At 44.4% G+C, this 21,266-nt stretch overlaps 1 long non-coding RNA gene across 1 annotated transcript in view; it reads right to left on the reverse strand.

Annotated features, from left to right (window-relative positions):
- Positions 1–730: 730 nt before the first annotated feature.
- The window catches only part of LOC142826945 (uncharacterized), a 28,622-nt gene continuing 8,086 nt past the window's right edge, over positions 731–21,266 (reverse strand). The window contains exons 2-3 of the long non-coding RNA XR_012901227.1: positions 9,242–9,459; positions 731–2,750 (exon numbers count right to left, since the gene is read on the reverse strand). This is a non-coding gene — a long non-coding RNA (uncharacterized LOC142826945). The remainder of the gene's footprint in view (positions 2,751–9,241; positions 9,460–21,266) is intronic.

The following is a 21,266-nucleotide window of genomic DNA, read 5'->3' on the forward strand; positions in this document are numbered from 1 at the left end:
AGCGACTGTCTAGGAAGGAGCATGGCGGAAAGGGATCTAGGGGTCATAGTGGACCACAAGTTGAATATGAGTCAACAGTGTGATGCTGTTGCAAAAAAAGCAAATATGATTCTAGGTTGTATCAACAGGTGTGTTGTAAGCAAAACTCGTGAAGTCATTCTGCCGCTCTATTCTGCACTAGTTAAGCCTCAGCTGGAGTACTGTGTCCAGTTCTGGGCGCCACATTTCAAGAAAGATGTGGAGAAATTGGAAAGGGTGCAGAGAAGAGCGACAAGAATGATTAAAGGTCTAGAGAACATGACCTATGAAGCCAGGCTTCATGAACTGGGCTTGTTTAGTTTGGAAAAAAGAAGATTAAGGGGGGACATGATAGCGGTTTTCAAATATCTAAAAGGGTGTCACAAGGAGGAAGGCGAAAATTTGTTCCTCTTGGTTTCTGAGGACAGGACAAGGAGTAACGGGCTTAAAGTGCAGCAGGGGAGGTTTAGATTGGACATTAGGAAAAAATTCCTAACTGTCAGGGTGGTCAAATATTGGAATAAATTGCCAAGGGAGGTGGTGGAATCTCCCTCTCTGGAGATATTTAAGAACAGGTTAGATAGACATCTGTCAGGGATGGTGTAGACGGAGCTTGATCCTGCCTTGAGGGCGGGGGGCTGGACTCGATGACCTCTCGAGGTCCCTTCCAGTCCTATTATTCTATGATTCTATGATTCTATGATTCTATGAAAAGCCCATTACTACTGGCAAAATTAGTGTGGGGAGGATAATGGGCATAATACACCACTGTAAGGCCAATTTTTAACACAACTATAATCAACACCAACAAATCACTGTTGTAATGTGAATCAACCCCTATGTTTTCACCAAACTTGCCTTAAAACTCTCTTAATGCTTTTAGAGAGTTTTTTAAAAATTTCATAAGAATTCATAGAAGTTTCATAAGAATTTGAGAATAATCATACTGTAATGAACTGGCTCATATACACGCGTGTCTCTTCTAGATAGAATCAGAACTGTCCAAATTGTGCCTGACCCTTTTTTTTTTATAACAAAGATGCTCTTTTAGCTAAAATGGTTGGGAGTCTATGCTTTGGGCACAGGAGGATATGAAATCTAGCCTCTATGTTACTGTGAAATCCTGAAATGTCATGACACGCAACAGCCATGAAGTCCTATAAAGTTCATATCACAAAAATTCTGTACTAGTTGGTAGGGATGTGAATGACTAGTCAACTATCCAATAAGCAAATGTTTATCAGATAGTCAACAGGATAGTCGACAAGTCACTTCCCTTCCCTTGCTGTCTCTATCAGAAAGAGGCAGCAAGGAGGGGAAAAAAGGGGGGCTGGGAGTCCCCAGCTGGCCCAGGTTTCATGCAGCATTTCAAAGTGTCAGTGCCGCGTGGGGCTTGGGGTCCCCTGCTGACTCTGAGTTCCATGCAGCACTGCTGCTTTGAAACGCCGCATGGAGCCTGATGCCAGGCAACCTGCGTTGTTTCAAAGTGGCAGTGCTACATAGTGCCCAGGTTCAGCTGGGGATTCAGAGTCCCAGGAGACAATCTTGGTTACAACAATCTTGCAGCCCGCTGAGTTGATGGAGAACCACTGATGTGGCCCACTCACTAGCCTAGGTTGCCCATCACTGACCTACACTGTTCTCATTCTGTTAGGCTGTGTCCAGACTCAGGGGTTTTTTCGAAAAAAGTAGCCTTTTTTCGAAAAAACTTCACCTGCGTCCAGACTCAAGCCGCGTTCTTTCGAAATTAAATCGAAAGAACGCGGCTTTTCTTTCGATGGCGGTAAACCTCATTTCACGAGGAAGAACGCCTTCTTTCGAAAGTTCCTCTTTCGAAAGAAGGCGTTCTTCAATGTAAATAGGGCTTCTTCGAAAGAGAGCATCCAGACTCACTGGATGCTTTCTTTCGAAAAAGCAAGCCGCTTTTTCGAAAGTTCAACGTGCAGTCTAGACGCGCTCTTTCGAAAGAGGCTCTTTTGAAAGATACTTTCGAAAGCGCCTCTTTCGAAAGAGGCTTGCAGTCTAGACATAGCCTTAGTGTCTTATATTGTGTAATTCTTGTCCTATGGAATATTGTCCAAGTAAAAAGGGGAAAGGTGAGCACTTTGCGTACAGTTTTGACCAAGGAACGAGGATACACACTGTTGAATTTACCTCATCTTTAGCAACACGAAGTCAAGACTTTCAGATTGCTATGAGGCGCTGAGCAAAACCCTCTTTTTCCACAAGATCGGTATACCTCTTTTTTTGGGGCATAAGGATATTGAGGAAAAAGGGGTTTTTGCGCAAAAAGAAAACATCCACACTTCTTATATTTGCGCAAAAACCCTAGTGCAAAAATGGATGGGCAGAAAATATGCAAATGAGATCACGACTCATGCAAATGAGTCCTTCATTAGCATATTTTTTGCCAAGAAAACTTGTAGTGTAGACATAGTCTCAGTCTTGAGACAAAACTTCTAGCTGACTCCAGGAGTACTCCAGTTGTTGTCCTTCAGTCTCAGTAGATCTTCTCCACATTGTCCGAGGTCTTCCTCTTTTGCATTTTCCTTGTGGGTTCCATGTCAGAGGTTGACAGACTATGCTGGAAGATGGTTTTCTGAGAGTGTGGCCTAGCCATCCCCACTTTCTTCTCTTGACTTGAACATCAAGTAGTTCTTGTCCTGCTCTGTTCCAAAGCTCGTCATTTGTGACAAAGTCTTGCCATATGATGTGAAGGATGCCAAGTTCTACTGTAATACAAAGTATAAAGGTGAGTTTAGACCACAAAGCGTGTATCTGGATTTCAGACTTCCCAACATTTGCAAATGTTTAGATGGAGGATTTTGGTCCAGCCTCTTACAAAGAGATGGATCTCTTGCAAAGTAGAAATGTTGTCATTTCAACACCCCAAATTTGAATACAGTTGTATGATGCAGTTGCTTGTGGCCTTGAGGTTCACTTTTATTTTTTGTCTTATGTTTTTAAAAGATCATGCTTCAGGTAAAACGAGGTATACGGGATCTATAGGAAAAGGCTTTCTTTAGTGAAAGATCAGCCTCTAGACTGCCGCTTTTCTCCAACAAAGCTCTGTGCCGAAAAAAAGCAGTGGCCATTTTTATGCTAATGAAGCACGGGATATGTAAATCCCCACTTCATTAGCAATTTCAACCTGTCTAATCTGCATTCGTCTGCCGGCAGAGGGGTGCAGTCTAGACATACCCATGGTGAAGACCAGGACTTCAAACAGGGTTCAATAAAGAGCTAGATTAAGTCATGGAGGTTAGTTCTATTAATGGCTATTAGCCAGGATCGGTAGGAATGGTGTCCCTAGCCTCTGTTTGTCAGAATCTGGGAATGAGCAACAGGGGTGAGATCACTTGATGATTACCTGTTCTTTTCATTCCCTCTGGGGGCACCTAGCATTGGCCACTGTTGGAAGACAGGATACTGGACTATACGGACCTTTTGTCTGACCCAGTATGGTCATTCTTATGTTCTTAGAAATCCAAGGGTACAAGTGGCTCCCTTAACACTATTTTTGGGGTGGAGGTGGGATGATGTTCCTGAGTGACATAAACTCTCTATTGTTACTATTGGCACAATGCCTGTGTGGATACTAAAGTACCTGTACTAGTACAAGCAGTTCTCCAGCAATAAACACACAAAGGCTATGTCTACACTACAAGGCTGTGTCTAGACTGCATCCCTTTTCTGTAAAAGGGATGCAAATTAGACACATCGCAATTGCAAATGAAGTGGGGATTTAAATCCCCCCCGCTTTATTTGCATAAACATGGCTGCTGCTTTTTTCCGGCTCTGAGCTTTGCCGGAAAAAAGCGCCAGTATAGACACGGATCTTTCGGAAAATAAAGCCTTTTCCGAAAGATCCCTTATTCCTCTTAAAATAAGGAATAAGGGATCTTTCGGAAAAGGCTTTATTTTCCAAAAGGTCCGCGTCTAGACTGGCACTTTTTTCCGGCAAAGCTCCAAGCCGGAAAAAAGCGGCAGCCATGTTTATGCAAATTAAGCGGGGGGATTTAAATCCCCGCTTCATTTGCAATTGTGATGTGTCTAATTTGCATCCCTTTTATGGAAAAGGGATGCGGTCTAGACACAGCCCGAGGTTTTTGCACAAAAATGTCTGTTTTTGCACACACACAAAAAAAAAACCCCACTAAATCGACAGGACAGAAGGCTTTTGCCAGTAAAGTTGTTCCCCTCCCCACAAGGAATATCTCCTTTTAGCACTACAGCTCTTATGCAAAAAGGCATGTGTGGACACTCTGCAGGGGTTTCTTGCACAAAAAGAGCCTATCAGAAAAAACACAGGTGCTCTGATGGCCATTCTGTTAATGGCAATCAGAGCTTTCTTGCACAAGAGCATCCATGCAGTGTGGACGCTTTTATGTAAAAGTACATCACTTTTGCAATGTGCTTTTGAGGTGTGGACGTACTTTTGAGCAAGAAGTTTTTGTGGAAGATCTCTTCCACAAAAAGTTTCTTGTGCAAAAACCCTGCAGTGTAGACAAAGCCAAAGTGAATGACATGGTTTCCTATAGTGCTGCACATCTCTTGCTAGTACAGCCTGGTGCTCTGAGGGCACACTAGACTAGCAAAGGCAGTGTTCGTGCATTCTTCCAGCCAAGCTATAAGGTTACGTCTACACTACGCGTTTTCTCAGCAAAAAAATATGCTAATGAGGGAATATTTGCACGAGTTGCAATCTCATTTGCATATTTTCTGCCAATCCATTTTTGCACTGGAGTTTTTGTGCAAAAACAAGCAGTGTGGATGTTTTCTTTTTTGCACAAAACCCTCTTTTTCTACAAGATCGGTAAACCTTCTTTTTTGGGGCATAAGGATCTTGCGGAAAAAGGGGGTTTTGTGCAAAAAGAAAATGTCCACACTGCTTGTTTTTGTGCAAAAACCTCAGCGCAAAAACAGATCAGCAGAAAATATGCAAATGAGATCGCAACTCATGCAAATTATCCCTCATTAGCATATTTTTTGCCGAGAAAACTCGTAGAGTCGACGTAGCCTAAGAGTACCGGTATGCTGACAGAACTTTTGTCAGTAAAACTTTCTCGGGTAGACAAGCCCTAAGTTTTTAATCACATTTGCTCCTGCAAAGGTCAAATGGAACAAAGACCTCTGGACTTGATCCAATAAGCTCATTTTTATCAGGTGAACATCAATGAATGCTGCACAGTTGGGCCCTAAAAAAAAAATCTCACTTCATTTCTTCTGTGATGCACTCCAGAGAGTTAGATTAGCAGATTATTATTACCCAGTGTTCAGCCTGTCAGCACTGGTAAGGGCACATGTACAGCAATTTCCTGATGTGAATTTTATCTGGGCCAGTTATAGATTAGTGCTCAGAGTTACAAGAAATCCTCTTCAAATAAAATCTTTTTGCTCTCACCACCCCCAGTATTATCTACAATGTAAACTACTGTATTTAAGTTACTTAATTTATTGATATAAAGGCAGAGATGTGATCTATATTTTTATTTTGAGTCTGACCCCATCGAACATTGTTCTTGAGAGCCAAAGGAAAATTGGCTCATTGATTGTCTGACTGTAGGCAGCATGTTGCCAGGTGGGGACGGGAACAACAAGGCCTAGATTCAATATCTAAAGGTTCCTTAGGATGAAACTTTGAATGGAAAAAGGGGGAAAGTAACACAGCATTCACTTGGGAAAACACCACAAGCAGGATTCGGAACATAAAACCATGAGCAAAATACCCATCCCACAGTATGTTGGGGAGTGTCTTTTTTCCTCAGGTTCTTAAGACCAGCAATCTCCCTTCACCCCTTGTTGTCCTTGGTGAGTGACGATCCAGAGTTCAAAGTACAGCTGCAGAGTTCCCCTCCGCTCTTTGTGGGGGGTGGAGGAGAGGGCAACTAGTTCTGCTCACCAGCCAGTTGGCACCTTCTGGGATGTCTTGGAGTCCCACCACTGAACACAGCTCTGTGATGTCAGCTGTTAGTGGGGGAGCCTGACTGCTGCTGCATACTGGGCAATATCTTGCATCAGAGACTCAGTCCCAAAGCAGGTCCAATGTTTAGACCTGATTATCAGTGACTTCAGCTCTGCTATTCTGCACCAAGCCCTCAAATGAGCTATTATACAGTAGAGACACAGGATTAAATGGTGCTTGTGACCCTTCAGCAGAGCTCACCCTTCCCCCCGCCCCCAAGCTACAAGTACCAAACCCCACCCTCTCTTAACTTTTCTGGACCTTGATGCTCATGTTTAATCCTTAGCGAGCACTCTAGCTGTGTGGTGAGTCCCCCAGTCAGAGTGCGCCAAGCACAGTTTTGCTACCTTGCTTTACAACAAAGGTAGACAACCCTTTATTACCCCTGCCCTAATGGCAAAGTGACTTATGATCCCCATACCTACCTGAAAGTCATCATTTAAGCAAAGCATTTTCATCATACTGTGCTCACAGGCAGAGTAGGCTTGACTATGTAGCCAAGGTCCGTTCATGAAACCTTCTTTCCCAGCTCATCACTAGATGTCAGGGGAGAGCTCATGCAAACCCTGTTTACAACTACACAGTTTTTTGTTGCTGTCTTTCTAGAGTCATTTTTGTGAAATGATACTTCCGATAAATAGACAACAAATGTTACATCCTGACTGGTGAACAGACAATACATCATCTCTTGTTTCTATTAAAACACAGGCTGTGATATAGCAAGTGCCCATTTAGTGTTGGCCCAGCTTGCTGTTATACAATTTAAAAATTAAAAAAAAATATGTTTCCCTTTAAATGAAAATAGTGAGGTGATAGGTGAGCGCCCAGGAATATGTAGTCAAATAAAACTGGTCAATGAGATCAATACTAATGTTTCACATGTACGTATCCCCTTTCATCTCAGAAGCTGAAAGTGCTCTCTCAGATGCTAATTTAACCTATGTTTTGTACATGTAATGCACAATGTAACGTGCATTGAAAAGAGAGTCTTGAGCATGCCAGCAGATTTCTGTTGTCAGTGAAAGATGGAACATGACCAACCAATCAGAACATGTGTGTAAATATTAGTGTCAAAGGGGAAACAAAACGGTTATTTATACAACAATGGATGGCTGCCAAATAATTCTGGTGAAGAAAAACAGTCAGTCTGTACATAATGCTACATACATCTGTTTTCTGGTCTGAATAGAAATGTTGTCAATCCCAAGTGTTAAATCATCAAGCAGATCTTAAAAACCATGAGATTGGGGCTTTTTCACACAGTGTGTTAGTTCGCACCAGTACGATGTAAATTCTTGTTTGCACTAATGTATTATGTACTAACTAGCAAATATGGTCCATGTTCATAGAATCCTAGAGCTGGAAGAGACCTCAGGAGGTCATCAAGTCCAGCCCCCTGCCCAAGGCAGTATCAATCCCAACTAAATCAACCCAGCCAGGGCTTTGTCAAGGTGAGACTTAAACACCTCTAGGGATGGAGATTCCACAACCTCCCTAGGTAACCCATTCCAGTGCTTCACCACTCTCCTAGTGAAATAGTTTTTCCTAAAATCCAAACTAGACCTCTCCCACTGTAACTTGAGATCATTGTTTCTTGTTCTGCCATCTGTCACTACCATGAACAGTCTTTCTCTATCCTCTTTGGAACCTTCCTTCAGGAAATTGAAGGCTGCTATCAAATCCCCTCACTCTTCTCTTCTGCAGACTAAACAAACCCAGATCCCTCAGCCTCTCCTCATAGGTTATGCGTGCCAGCCCCCTAATCATTTTGGCTGCCCTCTGCTGGACTCTCTCCAATGCATCCACATTCTTTCTATAGTGGTGGGCCCAGAACTGGACACAATACCCCAGATGTGACCTCACCAGAGCCGAATTAAGGGAATAATCACTTCTCTGGATCTTCTGGCAATGCTCCTCCTAATGCACCCTAATATGCCATTAGCCCTCTTGGCTACAAGGGCACAATGTTGACTCATATCCAGCTTCTCATCCACTGTAATCCCCAGGTACTTTTCTGCAGAATTGCTACATAGCCATTCAGTCCCCAGCCTGTAACAATGCTTGGGATTCTTCCGTCCCAAGTGCAGGACTCTACACTTCTCCTTGTTGAAACTCATCAGATTTCTTTTGGCCCAATCCTCTAATCTGTCCAGGTCACTCTGGACCCTATCCCTGCCCTCCAGTGTTTCTACCTCTTCCCCTGGCTTAGTTTCATCTGAAAACTTGCTGAGGGTGCAATCCAACCCGTAATTGGGGTCATTAATAAAGATGTTTAACAAAACCAGTCCTAGAACAGATTCTTGCGGCACTCCTCTAGAAACCGCTCACCAACCTGACATCGAGCCGTTGATCACTACCCGTTCGGCCCAACAGTCTAGCCAGCTTTCTATCCATCTTACAATCCATTTGTCCAATCCATACTTCCTTAACTTGCTGGCAAAAATATTGTGAAAATTTATGCTAAAGTCAAGGCATATCACATCCACTGACTTTCCTATACCCACAAAGCCAGTTACCTTATCCTAGAAGCTAATCATATTGGTCAGGCATGATTTGATTTGCCCTTTGTGAATCCATGTTGACTATTCCTGATCACTTTCCCCTCTTCCAAGTGCTTCAAAATTGATTCCTTCAGGATCCCTTCCATGATTTTTCCGGAAACTGAGGTAAGGCTGATCGGTCTGTAGTTCCCTGGATTGTCCTTCTTCCCTTTTTTAAAGATGGGCACTACATTTGCCTTTTTCCAATCATCCGGGATCTCTCCCGATCTCCATGAGTTTTCAAAGGTAATTGTCAAAAGCTCTGCAATGACATTTGCCAACTCCTTCAGTCCCTCGGATATATTAAATCCAAGCCCATGCATTTGTGTATGTTTAGCTTTTCTAAATAGTTCCTAACTTGTTCTTTCCTCACCAAGGACTGACCACCTCCTTCCCATACTGCGTTGTTTAGTGAGTTTGTCTGGTAGCTGACCTTGTCTGTGAAGACAGAGGCAAAGAAAGCATTGAATACTTCAGCTTTTCCCACATCATCTGTCACTAGATTACCTCCCTCATCCAGTAAGGGTCCAATTCCCTCTCTGATCACCCTCTTATTGCTAATGTAGTTAATGTAGTTCAGTTTCAAACAGTGCTATGTTAACATGTGTCAGAGAACTTCCATTGCGGGTATGTCTACACTACAGAGTTTCGTCGGAAAAACAGCCATTTTTCTGATATCCACACTGAAAGTAAATTGAAAGAAGAAGAAGTTACTCACCTTGTCCCCGTGGGTGCTCCACAGTGGGTGTCGGGCTTGTCATAGCGCTGCCGTTTGGAGAGGTTTCAGCTGTTGTTCACCAGACCGCGCATGCGCGGCGGCCATCTTGAGGCTTTTCGCACCTTTTCTGCTCGCGCGGTCCAGCCCTGCCAGTTCCTTCTGACCGTCTTCGGGCACAGACAGAGAAACTGCTCCCTCTCGTGACAATCCTGTCAGAACTGAGAGAGAGGAGAGTTTATATATAGTTACACAGTTCTTAGTTAGTTTAGTCTTTATACTTGATTAGCCCTTAATTAGTTAGTTAATAGTTTAAAAAACCCCATATTTTCCTCATTCTTCAACCATGCCTGGCTCACCGGGCTTCAAAAAGTACCTGACCTGCAGGGATTCAATGCCCGCATCAGACGGGCACTCTTCATGTATAAAATGCCTTGGGGAAACCCATATTCCCCCAAAATGTCAGCATTGTTCAAAGCTGACAGCAAGAGCTTGGCGCGACTGGGAAATGAGCCTTAAAATGTTGTTATTTGATAAGGTGCTCTGGCCGCAGACAGAAGTGGCAGAACAACTGCGGACCGTGTCTCGTCGGCCCTCCCCCGTGGTGACAACATCCCGCAGGAGCCGTTCCTCATTTCGCTCCTTGCCAGCTGTGACTGCGAGCTCCAGAGTCAAACCGGGCACCTCTCACAAAATGGCAGCTCGAAAGCCACACAAAGATAAGCCTGTGTGAAATATATCGGCACTGAGCTAGATGGTGCACACGGCACCGAGACCTAAGTCGGCACCGAAGCTGCTGTCAGCACCAAAGTCGTCACGGGAGCTCCCGACACCTCCGGCACCTGACGTCTCTGCGGCGCCACCGGCACTGAAAGAAACAACCACGGTGCGCCTGGTGCCCAGCTCCTCCGCACTGACACCGGCACCGAGAGAATCAGCGGAGCCCGCTGACATTTTCATCCAGGCACCGATGGCACCGGCAGAAACCACGTTGTCGGCACCGACGCCTCGACCAGCAGTACCGTCGCATGTGGCACCAGAACCCATGGCACCACTGAGACGCTCTCCTACACCATCATACTCCCAAAAGATCTCAATGCCGAGTGCAACTCCACCGACACTTTTGATGCAGCCATCCCTGTCTTCTGCAAGTGGTCACCCGCCAATAAACCCAGGGCCAACAGCTTTCTTTCCGGAGCCACCGACTCCACCTCGATATCACCGGCGATCGAGATACAGCGCCTCCCCATCAAGACACTGTTACCATAGACGATACCAATTGCAATCTCCCTGCTGCTCTCATCGCAGATCCAGGTCCCCAAGGTCCCCATCCTATTCGCGCAGTTTTGGTCTGTTTCAGCAAAACCAATGAGGAGCCCTATGGCACCTTAAAGACTAACAAATTTATTTGGGCATAAGCTTGTGTCAGCTGGACCCCACTTCATCGGATGCACCTAATGAAGTGGACTGGAGCCCGTGAAAGTTTATGCCCAAATAAATGTGCTAATCTTTAAGGTGCCACAGGACTCCTGGATATTTTTCGCAAAAGACAGTACTGTGTGTAAGGATAGCCCTGATATTCCTATGTAGCCCTTTTAGGGGATTCAGCTTATTGAGGTCATAGAAATCACAGACTCCTAGATCTGGAAGGGAACTCAGGAGGTCACCTAATCCAGTCCCCTGCAGACCAGGACACAAGATCAAGACACAAGACTTTCTTGTGCCTAAACTTACAAGACTATGTCTTTATTTTTTATAGAAACCTCCAGTTCACTTCTGGAAAATGCTCCTAATCAGAGGCCTACTTACATTGCAGAGCAAGTGCGTGTTTAGCATGGGTTGGTCATGGTGTAACCAGTTAAGTTTGCAGATGTGTTCGTACAGTATGTGATATGTTTAAGTAATGTAGTGTATTACTGTTATATTTGTAAGCAGCCCTGGATAAGGGACTCTACTGAGTTCTTTTACCCATGTATTTAGTAGGGCCCTATTCATAATAGCATACACATATATCTTGCTTGCTTGGAAACCCCAATGTGGCTATAATATAGCTGTGAGGTCAAAGTGGGGCAATTCCCAAATAAGGCAATCAGGGCAGGTGCAAATCACAGGCTCCAAACGAGTGGTGTGTGGCATTCCATGGCTGCTGATCAGGAATGAATAAGTTATTTAAAGCTAGACGGCCCCTTTACACGTTCAATGGCAAAACAGCCGGTCACAGCTGATATTTTGTTCTTGTGTCATCCCCCAGTGTGACCCCCCTCCTCCCGGCAAGGGTATCCCCCAGCACTTGCAGCAAGGTAACCCCAGTTGTGGACAAGCATGGTCAGTGCCTCTGCTGCCTCCATGAGGGCCATGTCCAACAGAGGGGTTCTCTTTGCCAGCAGCACCAACTGAGATCCCAGAAGGACAGAGAGAAAATCCTCTTTACCGAGGCAGCTCCCTGACCGCAGCCTTCTGGGGGGTGGGGAGAGGCAGTCTTCTCCTCAATTTTCATCTTCAAAGGATAATGGGTCAAACAAGTAGTCTGGAGACTCTTCTCATAAGTCAAAAGGAGAGTGTGAAGTCCTCTCAGAGACCCCAGGGGTAGCTGTTTCTCAGCACCCCAGGCACTGAGATCCTCCAGTACTCACACCTCACAGACCCTTTGGGCATGGACACCAAATCCCCAGTGCCTCCCACCGCTGCTGATCGGCAGTAGGTGGAGGGTACTGGGGGGAGGGAGAGTAGAGGGGGCATGGAGAGGCTGTGTGAGGGCAGGGCATGCTGGGGGGGATGGAGGGTGTGGGAGAGGGAAGAGGTGGGGTTGGGAGTAAGGTTTTGGGAAGAGGGTGAGGTAGGGCAAGGGTGGGGCCTTGGGGAAAGGGATAGCATGTAGGCAGTGCCTTGGTACAGAATAGGGGTGGAGCACCTCAGGGAAATCTGAAAGATGGCACCTGTGTCAGCCCCAAGAGTATTTTCCAAAGCTCCCTCAGGGATGGCTGCTCATGTCTGATCACAAGGGATAATGGTCTATGCTTAACATGACAGTTTGTCTCCTCACATCTCAGTTGCTTCAGGAGACTCATCATATGCTTGTTCACAGATCTGGGCCTTCAGATCAAGCCCCAGAAGTTGGCCCTCGTACCAGTACAACACCTGGACTTCATAGGGGCCGACCTAGATGCTTTCCTACCGCAAGATAGCTCCTATCCCTGACCTCACTCACAGATCCAGCTCAGTGCAGCATTTTATCTGAAGGACTATAATTGCATTTCTGTAACTAAGAACATTTGTGCTATGGTCATGAAATTCTCTGCTGTGCTTTGGAAAGCTCCCAGCCTTGAGGAGCATGGGCATGGTGGCTTTAAGCCGCTGCCCTGAGCTACTCCAAGGGATGCAAGTGAGAGGAAGTTGAGAGAGAAACAAGAGGTGCAGTGTGTACATAAATACTAATGTGATATAGTCTAAAATACTTTACAAAAAAAGGTGCCCAAATTGGGGAAAATGAGGTGCCAGAGGGAAACTCCAGAAGGAACCAGTTCTCTACTGATGACCAGTTGGCAAGGGAAGAAGAAAGGGAGAAGAAGAGGAGAAGATTGACAAAGTTGGATGGAGAAAAGAGATTAAAGAGTAAGGAGAGAGCTAGGCAATGAGAGAAGAATTGGAAGATCGAGGAGAAGAAAAGAACAATCGAGAGGGAGGAGTAAAAGGGAGAAAGAGGGGGAAGGACAATAGAGAGGTCTAGATAATACACAATAAGCTGGACAATAGCTAGATGTAACTAAGGGAAACAATATGGAGCACAGGAATGGTTTGTGAAGCCTTCTCCTTATCTCAGGTCCATTCCTGTCTGTGACACTTTCCAGGCAGAATTCTGACTGACCACTGGGGGAGCTTCTGACCTTTACAGGTCTCATCAGAGAAGCAGCCCAATGTATTGAGTAGAGCAAATTAATATAAAAAAGGGGGGGAAATAACCAAATGTACAAGTGGATTGAAAACAGCCACTTGTCTTTTTGGGGCATGTTTCTTTCATTTAGTTTAGTCACTTTTTAATTATGCCACTTGTAACACACACTGGCTCTAAAATAGGAGAGCACTGGGACCACCTTGTGAAGGTTTTCCATAAAGGCACTTTGAATTTGGAGTTCATTTTCCCTTTGACAGCCAGATGTGTTAATCTATCACATACACTTCATGGTTCACTTGTGTTCTGCAGAATTTGGGGAGGAACAGAGAGGGAGGGAGTTGGGTAATGTTTTTGAGACTAAATAGGAGGCTGAACTTCTGCTTGGCAAGTTATTTATGTTGGAGATTAATGGCCTGGTTGTTAGACTCATTGCGATTGTAAATCTAAGGATTACTAAAGTGTCCATAACAGCTAGATGGTGCTTCAGTTATATATTGCGATAAATAAACCAATGTGTGTGAGAAGGGACGAGGACTTTGGGTGATGAATAAAAGCATACATATTATGCAAGCTGGAACAATTTTACCATCACTAAGCTACCATTATTAAAATGCATGGCTGGGTCTGATCAGAGCAGCTAACCTCTTCATAATTTAACTCCAGAGATAAACCTTGTAACATTAATCAGATTAATTATCTGCAAATAGGATTATGCTGTTACTGATGCTGATAGAATCTAATCTACTAATAAATAATTTTGGCAAGGTGATTTTTTCACATGTTGAACAAAATATTGATCACTTGAAATAGAACAGGAACCCGGCTTCATGCTTACTAAGTAGAAGACAGCAATGGTTTATGTCTTTGTTTAACTCTCATTTTTATTTTCCATTAATTTTTTGAAAAAAACATGAGGCAACATCTTAAAAGGGTATCTTTCTTCTTTAAGTCTCACACCAATCAAAACATTAAACTGAATTGTGCTCTGGAATGGAGACGCTTTCTTAAAAGAATTCCATTAGTAATTAACTTACAATGGGATAAACAGTATTGCCAACCTCAAAAGTTCAGAAATCATGAGTCACCTTCTTGCACACAAATTATGAGTCACCACCCACTCCCCATGCAAAAATCAGGAGATTTTTTTTAAAGTTATACTGAGTTTTTTGAGCTGTTTTGATTTTTGAAACCTTTCCCACCACTGCTGGTATGTCTAAGTGACAATCCATGTTACCAATTCCTTCAATGTATCAAGTAAGTTGCTTTTGGCTGCTCTTTTTGGCTGCCTGTAACAAGGTAGAGAGTCCTCCAGATTCTTATGGATTCCCTGCCACAATCTCCATCTCCTCTAGGAAATTTTAGGTTACGTCTACACTGCAGGCTTCTTGCACAAGAATGGCCGTTCTTGCGCAAAAGCTTGCAGAGTGTCTACACTGCACGCGCATTCTTGCGCAAATAAATTTACAGTAAGGCGTTGGAACAGAGGCCTTCTTGTGCAAGAGTTATTCCTCTCCCCATGAGGAATAAGCCCTCTTGCACAAGAGCTCTTGTGCAAGAAGGCAGTGTGGGACAGGCAAAAGGGATTTATTGCGCAAAAGCACATCACTTGCGCAAAAGCACATGGCAGCGTGGACACACGCTTGCACAAGACCTTTTGCGCAAGAACTCTTGTGCAAAACAGTTCTTGCACAAAAAGCCTGCAGTGTAGACATAGCCTTATTGTTTAGCTTAACCAACCTATCAGTTTCTCAGTTCATCCTGGGCTACCGTCCTCAGGGACTTTTGCCCTTTACCTTTCGGGCTCATTGCCTCTTCTCCTGGGACCTCGGACAACCCTAGCTCTGCAGGTCTCCCAATTCCCAGAGGTCAAGTAGTGAGCGCCCCATATCTGCTCTCTGCCCTTTTCCTGACTGGCTCTTAGCCTGGTTCCATCCATGCTTTCCATCCTCAGCATAGGCACTGACTTATTCAGATCCTGAGGGGTGCTTGACCCCTTCTCTGTCCTAGCCCCTGCCTCCCATTTCACCCCTTTCTCCAAGCTTCTACCCCATCTCTTCCTGCCCCCACACCACCCTGAATCACACCCTCACTTCACCCCTTCCTTCAAGCCTCCATCCTTGCTCCACCTTTCCTGCCCCCACTCAGTCCCAGGCCATGCCCCTATTACAGCCCTTCCTCCACATCCCAACTCCACCTCTGCCCTGTCCCTCTTCTTTCCACCCCTTCCCCTGCCACTTCCTGCCCTCACTCTGCCCCTCCCCTCTGCTGATTGTGACGGGCAAGAGGCACTGACAGGGAGGGAGAGGAGCTGAGAATTGGGGTCACTGGTGGGTGGCAGGCACTCAGGGAGAAGGGGGAGAGGATGAAGTGCTGTTGTGCCAGTATTTTTTTCCATGACCACCCACAGAGTTATGCTCCCACATCTCTCTCTTCATCAGACTGGTGTGATCTCACTTAAAGCAGAATTTGGGTCAGCTGGTGCAGCACAGGGGCACCAGCCCAACTCCCTCTTGAAGGCCCAGTGTTACCCTGCAAGACTGCCTGACAGTTTATATGACGTGGAGTTTCCAGTTTCCTCTCAAATCCCTAAATTCTAATTAATTAACTCTGCACACCTCTCAGCCCACATCTGGCTGTCCCTGAAGTCCAACAATTAATCATGGTCTCCCAACTTCAGTTCTCCCCCATATCAATTTTCCCCTCCCCATATCTGTTCTCAGGCCCACTGCTGGCTATGATACTTTGGCAAGTGGCTTCACAGTCCCACTTCCACCAAGAGCCACCCGCTCAGCATGGATGACACTGCAATGAGCCTAGAATAGCCACATGTGGGCTTCAACCCTGGACATGCCCAGGGGCAGCGTTACTTTAGGCAGACAGCCTCAGGTACATTTCTCTGTGGACCAAGTCTATCTCTGTCAGGGTAAAAGTGCAAGGCAGGTTCAGCAAAAGGCCATGTTTCCCTGACCATCTGACCCCTGCGTGAGTTTCCAGGTGGTTAGCTCTGTAGGGAATGGGGAAGAAGATGGGTGGAAGGGGAAGACGGAGTACAGGAAGTCCCCGGGTTACGTACAAGATAGGGACTGTAGGTTTGTTCTTAAGTTGAATTTGTATGTAAATTGGAACTGGTACATATTGTAGGGGGAACTCTAGCCAAACATTTCTCCAGAGCTCAGTTTTATTCTCCCACACCTCACTTCCCTCAGTCCTTTATTCTCAAGCTGAGGTGTCTGCTGAGAAAAGCCGCTCTGCGTCTCCCTGGTCTGCTGGTGGGGGGGGGCGCTAGCTTCGCGTCTCTCTGGTCTGCTGGGGGGAAGCAGCTAGTGCGGGGTTGCCTCACACCGTTTGTAAGTAGGGATCCGATGTAAGTCGGATCCATGTAACCCGGGGACTGCCTGTACTTAGATCCACCAGTGGCTTCCAAAACTTTCTTTGTATCAAGCCCAGTAGGCCCAGGACTCCTACCAGTCCTGTGCACCCACAGGATCAAAAAAACATCATGACATATATAGATGAATTCTGCACCTTTCTTCTTTCCCCCTCGGTGTCAGATCTTCATTCTCCCACACCTCCAAATTCTCCTGGCTGCTAAGGGGCAGGGAAGAACACCGTATGGCTAAGTCTAGACTGCAGGCTTCTTTCGGAAAAAGCTTTTCCAGAAGACATTTTTCCAAAAAAACTTCTTCCGAAAGAGAGCGTCCACACTGCAAAAGCACATCGAAAAAGTGATCTGCTTTTTTGAAAGATAGCACCCACACTGAATGGATGCTCCCTCACATGTAAGCTGTGATTACTATGGACAGAGTGGCCACCAGGACACCAGTGCTTTTTTCCTCTTCCCTCTTCTTTCGAAAGAACTCCCTCTTCCCCGTCCCCATGCCTTTTTCTGAAAGAGCTCTTTCAGAAAAAGGCTTCTTCCTCATAGGAAGAGGATTACTAATGCTGGAAAAACCTCTCTGTACTTTCAATTTACTTTCGAAAGAACGTGATTGCAGTGTGGATGTTACTCAGGTTTTGTCGGAAAAACAGCCATTTTTCTGACTGAACTCTGTAGTGTAGACATACCCTATATCTCCTGCAGTAGCCCTAATAGGCTGCTTTTCCTGAGGGCTGTGTCTAGACTGGCCAGTTTTTCCAGAAAATCAGCCGCTTTTCCGGAAAAACTTGCCAGCTGTCTACACTGGCCGCTTGAATTTCCGCAAAAGCACTGACTTCCTACTGTAAGAAATCAGTGCTTTTTGCGGAAATACTATGCTGATCCCGTTTGGGCAAAAGTCCCTTTTGCGTAAAACTTTTGCGCAAAACTTTTGCGCAAAAGGGCCAGTGTAGACAGCTGAGATTTGTTTTGCGCAAAAAAGCCCCGATCGCAAAAATGGCAATCGGGGCTTTTTTGCGCAAAAGCGCGTCTAGATTGGCCACGGACACTTTTCCGCAAAAAGTGCTTTTGCGGAAAAGTGTCCGTGCCAATCTAGACGCTCTTTATCTGAAAATGCTTTTAACGGAAAACTTTTCTGTTAAAATCATTTCCAGAAAATAATGCCAGTCTAGACGTAGCCCTGGAGTCAGGGAAATGGGGAAGGCAGAATATCAAAAGCTTTTTTTCACTTCTGGGGCTGAGCTAAAATTCATGGGAAGGGTGGTGCTTCTTTGCCAGTCTTGTCACAGGGAGAGCCAAAATCATGTTAATCCCATGAAGTCATGAGGATTAGCCACAATCTGGCCCTTTATGAGCAGAAGCACCAAAGCAGAGGAATTTAAGGAGGCAGCTATTCACACTTCAAGGGTGCTCTGCATAGGTGCAGGAGTCCAGTTGAGTGGATCCAAATCCAACACTGGGTCTTCTGACTGCTCTTGGATATTTTATGCAAATAGCATTATTGAAAATAGGAACAGTGAAATGGTCAGGAGAATTTACAGGTTTAAATGGCAGAACAAGTCAGTGAAGAAATCTCTCAAATTCTTTCTCTTCTCTCCCACTCTACTCCAAATTAGATTTGCTCCCAAATAAAGCCAATAACTTTATTGGATCCACAGACATAAATACTTCAAGCTTTCAAGTCTGCCTCTCCCCCCCAATCCATAAATATAGAAAGAAAACAGCAGTGAAATCAAAGTTTCTAAGTGATAGAGTGAGACTAACAGGGCTTGAGTAGCCCCTTGCAAAGGGCTCTGATGTTCCAGCAGCATTAGCACTAGCAAGAGTTAGATTTAAAGCTGCTTCCTTGTCTTATTATTTCATGAGTGAGCAGCCTGGCTGGATTTCTTTAGTGCTGTAATCTGAACGTCACCATTTTTATGCTTTGATGACTCATCGTTTGATCATTTCATTTAATCATTCTTTTGTTTAAATTCTTGTGGCATGTGTTTTGGTCACAGCTGACTAACATGAGTCTGAGTTTGTTCCATGACAGGATTTTGTCACCGAAACGTACTATTTTTAGCACACGCTGAACTACATCTATTCTTAGCATCTTGGCTGGAGTGCCTTATTAAAAAAAAAGAACACAACCTGACTTTTTTTTAGTTCCTTCTTCCCCCTCCCTCTCCCTGTCCCTCTCTCCCTTCCAGCCCTTTTCACGGAACACATTTGAATTCAAACATTGTTTCTAGGAAATGCAAGTGGTTTGGTTTCACTCGCACAGTTTTATTTTATTCCTCTCATCTTTTTTCTTTAAATGATTGTGTGTGTGTTTGGGGGATTTAAAAACAAGATTGAATAACTCCAAATGAGTAAATTCAAAGACTTCTCCAAACACCTTCTTTTCTTAGATCCAGAGTTTCTAAAAATAAACACATGTGGGACTATTGTTAAAAACCTAATATCAGTGAATCAAGTTTAGTTTTGTTTGTTTTTTAACTGATAAAAAACTGATGCAAAATGTTGTTATACAAATGCTGTCTTTGGACTCCACTGTGTTAGGCACTGCACAGCCACAATGTAAGAGGCAGACTTATTGCTCAAAGAGCTTACAGACTAAATAGACAGGACAGACAAGGTTATAGGAGGGAGACAGAGGTACAGAGAGGAGAAAAGATTTGCCCAAGGCCACACAACAAGTTAGTATCAGAAACTGTAAAACAACACAGTTCTCCTGTGCTTTCCCTACTGAAACATGATGGTTCTTGCTCTATCACAAAGATTATTTTCATTGCAACTCTTGATGGCTATCAATAGGACGAAAGACTCTCTCCTACAGCTTCTGAAATGGTTGCTGGTTTGAGACTGTGGAGGAGAAAAAGGAATTGTAGAATTTCTGCTATGCTCTTTTTAAAGTTATTGTGACCTAAGAACTGGTGGGCTGTGTCTAGACTGGCCAGTTTTTCCGGAAAATCAGCCGCTTTTCCGGAAAAACTTGCCAGCTGTCTACACTGGCTGCTTGAATTTCCGCAAAAGCACTGACTTCCTACTGTAAGAAATGCTGCTCCCATTTGGGCAAAAGTCCCTTTTGTGCAAAAGGGCCAGTGTAGACAGCTCAGATTTGTTTTGCGCAAAAAAGCCCCGATTGCGAAAATGTCGATCGGGGCTTTTTTGCACAAAAGCACGTCTAGGTTGGCCACGGACGCTTTTCCGCAAAAAGTGCTTTTGCGGAAAAGCATCCGTGCCAATCTAGACGCTCTTTTCCGAAAATGCTTTTAACGGAAAATTTTTCCGTTAAAAGCATTTCCGGAAAATCATGCCAGTCTAGACGTAGCCGTGGGGTTTTCACTAGAGCCAATTACAGATCCTTGATTCTCTGCATCTGCCACTCCATCCCAGTCTTCAGTGTAAGTTAAAGCAGACCATGCTGCTGATGAAACTCCTACCACCTGGTTACAGTCTCCAAGGGAGAGTCATACCAACTCAGAACTGCCAGAGCATCTAGCTGTTCTCTAGTTATGCCCTATCCAACTCACCCCTATTGCAGGGCAGGAGTGTGATGGTGCAGGAGTCAGTTATGGCAGCTTTATATCATCTCCTTTTTCTCTAGGCCACTGTGGAAATATCCAGATGTCAATCTATGTCCATTGTCCATCTCCTTGGTGCAATATTCACTTCCTGAGTCTTGTACAGCTAGGGCTACAGTCATAAAGAAATCTGCCTTGATAGCAGTGGCACCAATAAACTCTTCTAAGACATTCCTTGAACATTTCTCTGCCAAAACAAGTGGTATACACAGAATACATGATTGAATTGGTTGGTACAAAGGGTTTTTTGCATTAATTTGTCATGGGCATATTATTCACAAGTATCAAGCTTTTCAAGATGAAGGACTAAGTTTGGGAAAGAAATAATTGAAAGTAACAGGGTAAGAAAAATGCTATGGAAAAACACTTGATGTCATTTTCAAGTTGGTAACATGACCAAATTCAAAATGTGTTTCTAATATTATCCCTGCTCGTTTCCTAATTGTTTAAGATAATGAGTTTTAGTCAGTGTGGCCTAGTAGAAATTTATATAATTCTACCAATCAGTTGGAATGGATATGCTTTTGCTATTGCTCTTTATCAGTGCAGAACAGTAAAACTGCTTATTTCTTTTGCAGTTGCCTTGTCACTAAAACAATTTCAGTGGAGGAACAACACTCCAGTACATTACAGTAGACCACGGTCTTGCAACAAGGAGTTACCTGGCAAAGGAAAGTGATTAGTTAGAAATGACAATGTGCTCTTGTTCCATCAATGGACATTGACGGTGATAACATTGGAATGCTTCATCTCAAATCATGTAGGGCCATCTCCTTAGCTGGTATTGCATCTGTCCACAATGAGAGAGAGGAAAACTCACATGGGGACCAGAGCTTTATCCTCCAAAGGCTGGAATACATACAAGTTAATCACTTTCCGGGCCTGGTAATTCATTTAAAATTGAATAAGAGCTGGACTGCTTGATGAAAGATGCCTGTTCCCTTTCCTGTGACAGGGTGATATTATCACAGGATTGCTGTAGAATGATTCTAACTAGCTCACTTTTCATTTACTGAGTGGCAGCATGTGCTTTGGATCCTTTTTATTATTCACATTTTTATTTTTAGAACGTTATTAAAATCCTCAATTTTGAACTTGCATCTGAATAATCCAGCCCTTAAAATGATAAAAGGATGGGGAGCGGGTGAAATTCCATCAGTATGTTGTTGAATCTGCTCGCTCACAGCTGGT

This window comes from Pelodiscus sinensis, chromosome 2 (assembly GCF_049634645.1).
Source record: "Pelodiscus sinensis isolate JC-2024 chromosome 2, ASM4963464v1, whole genome shotgun sequence".
NCBI lineage: Eukaryota > Metazoa > Chordata > Testudines > Trionychidae > Pelodiscus > Pelodiscus sinensis.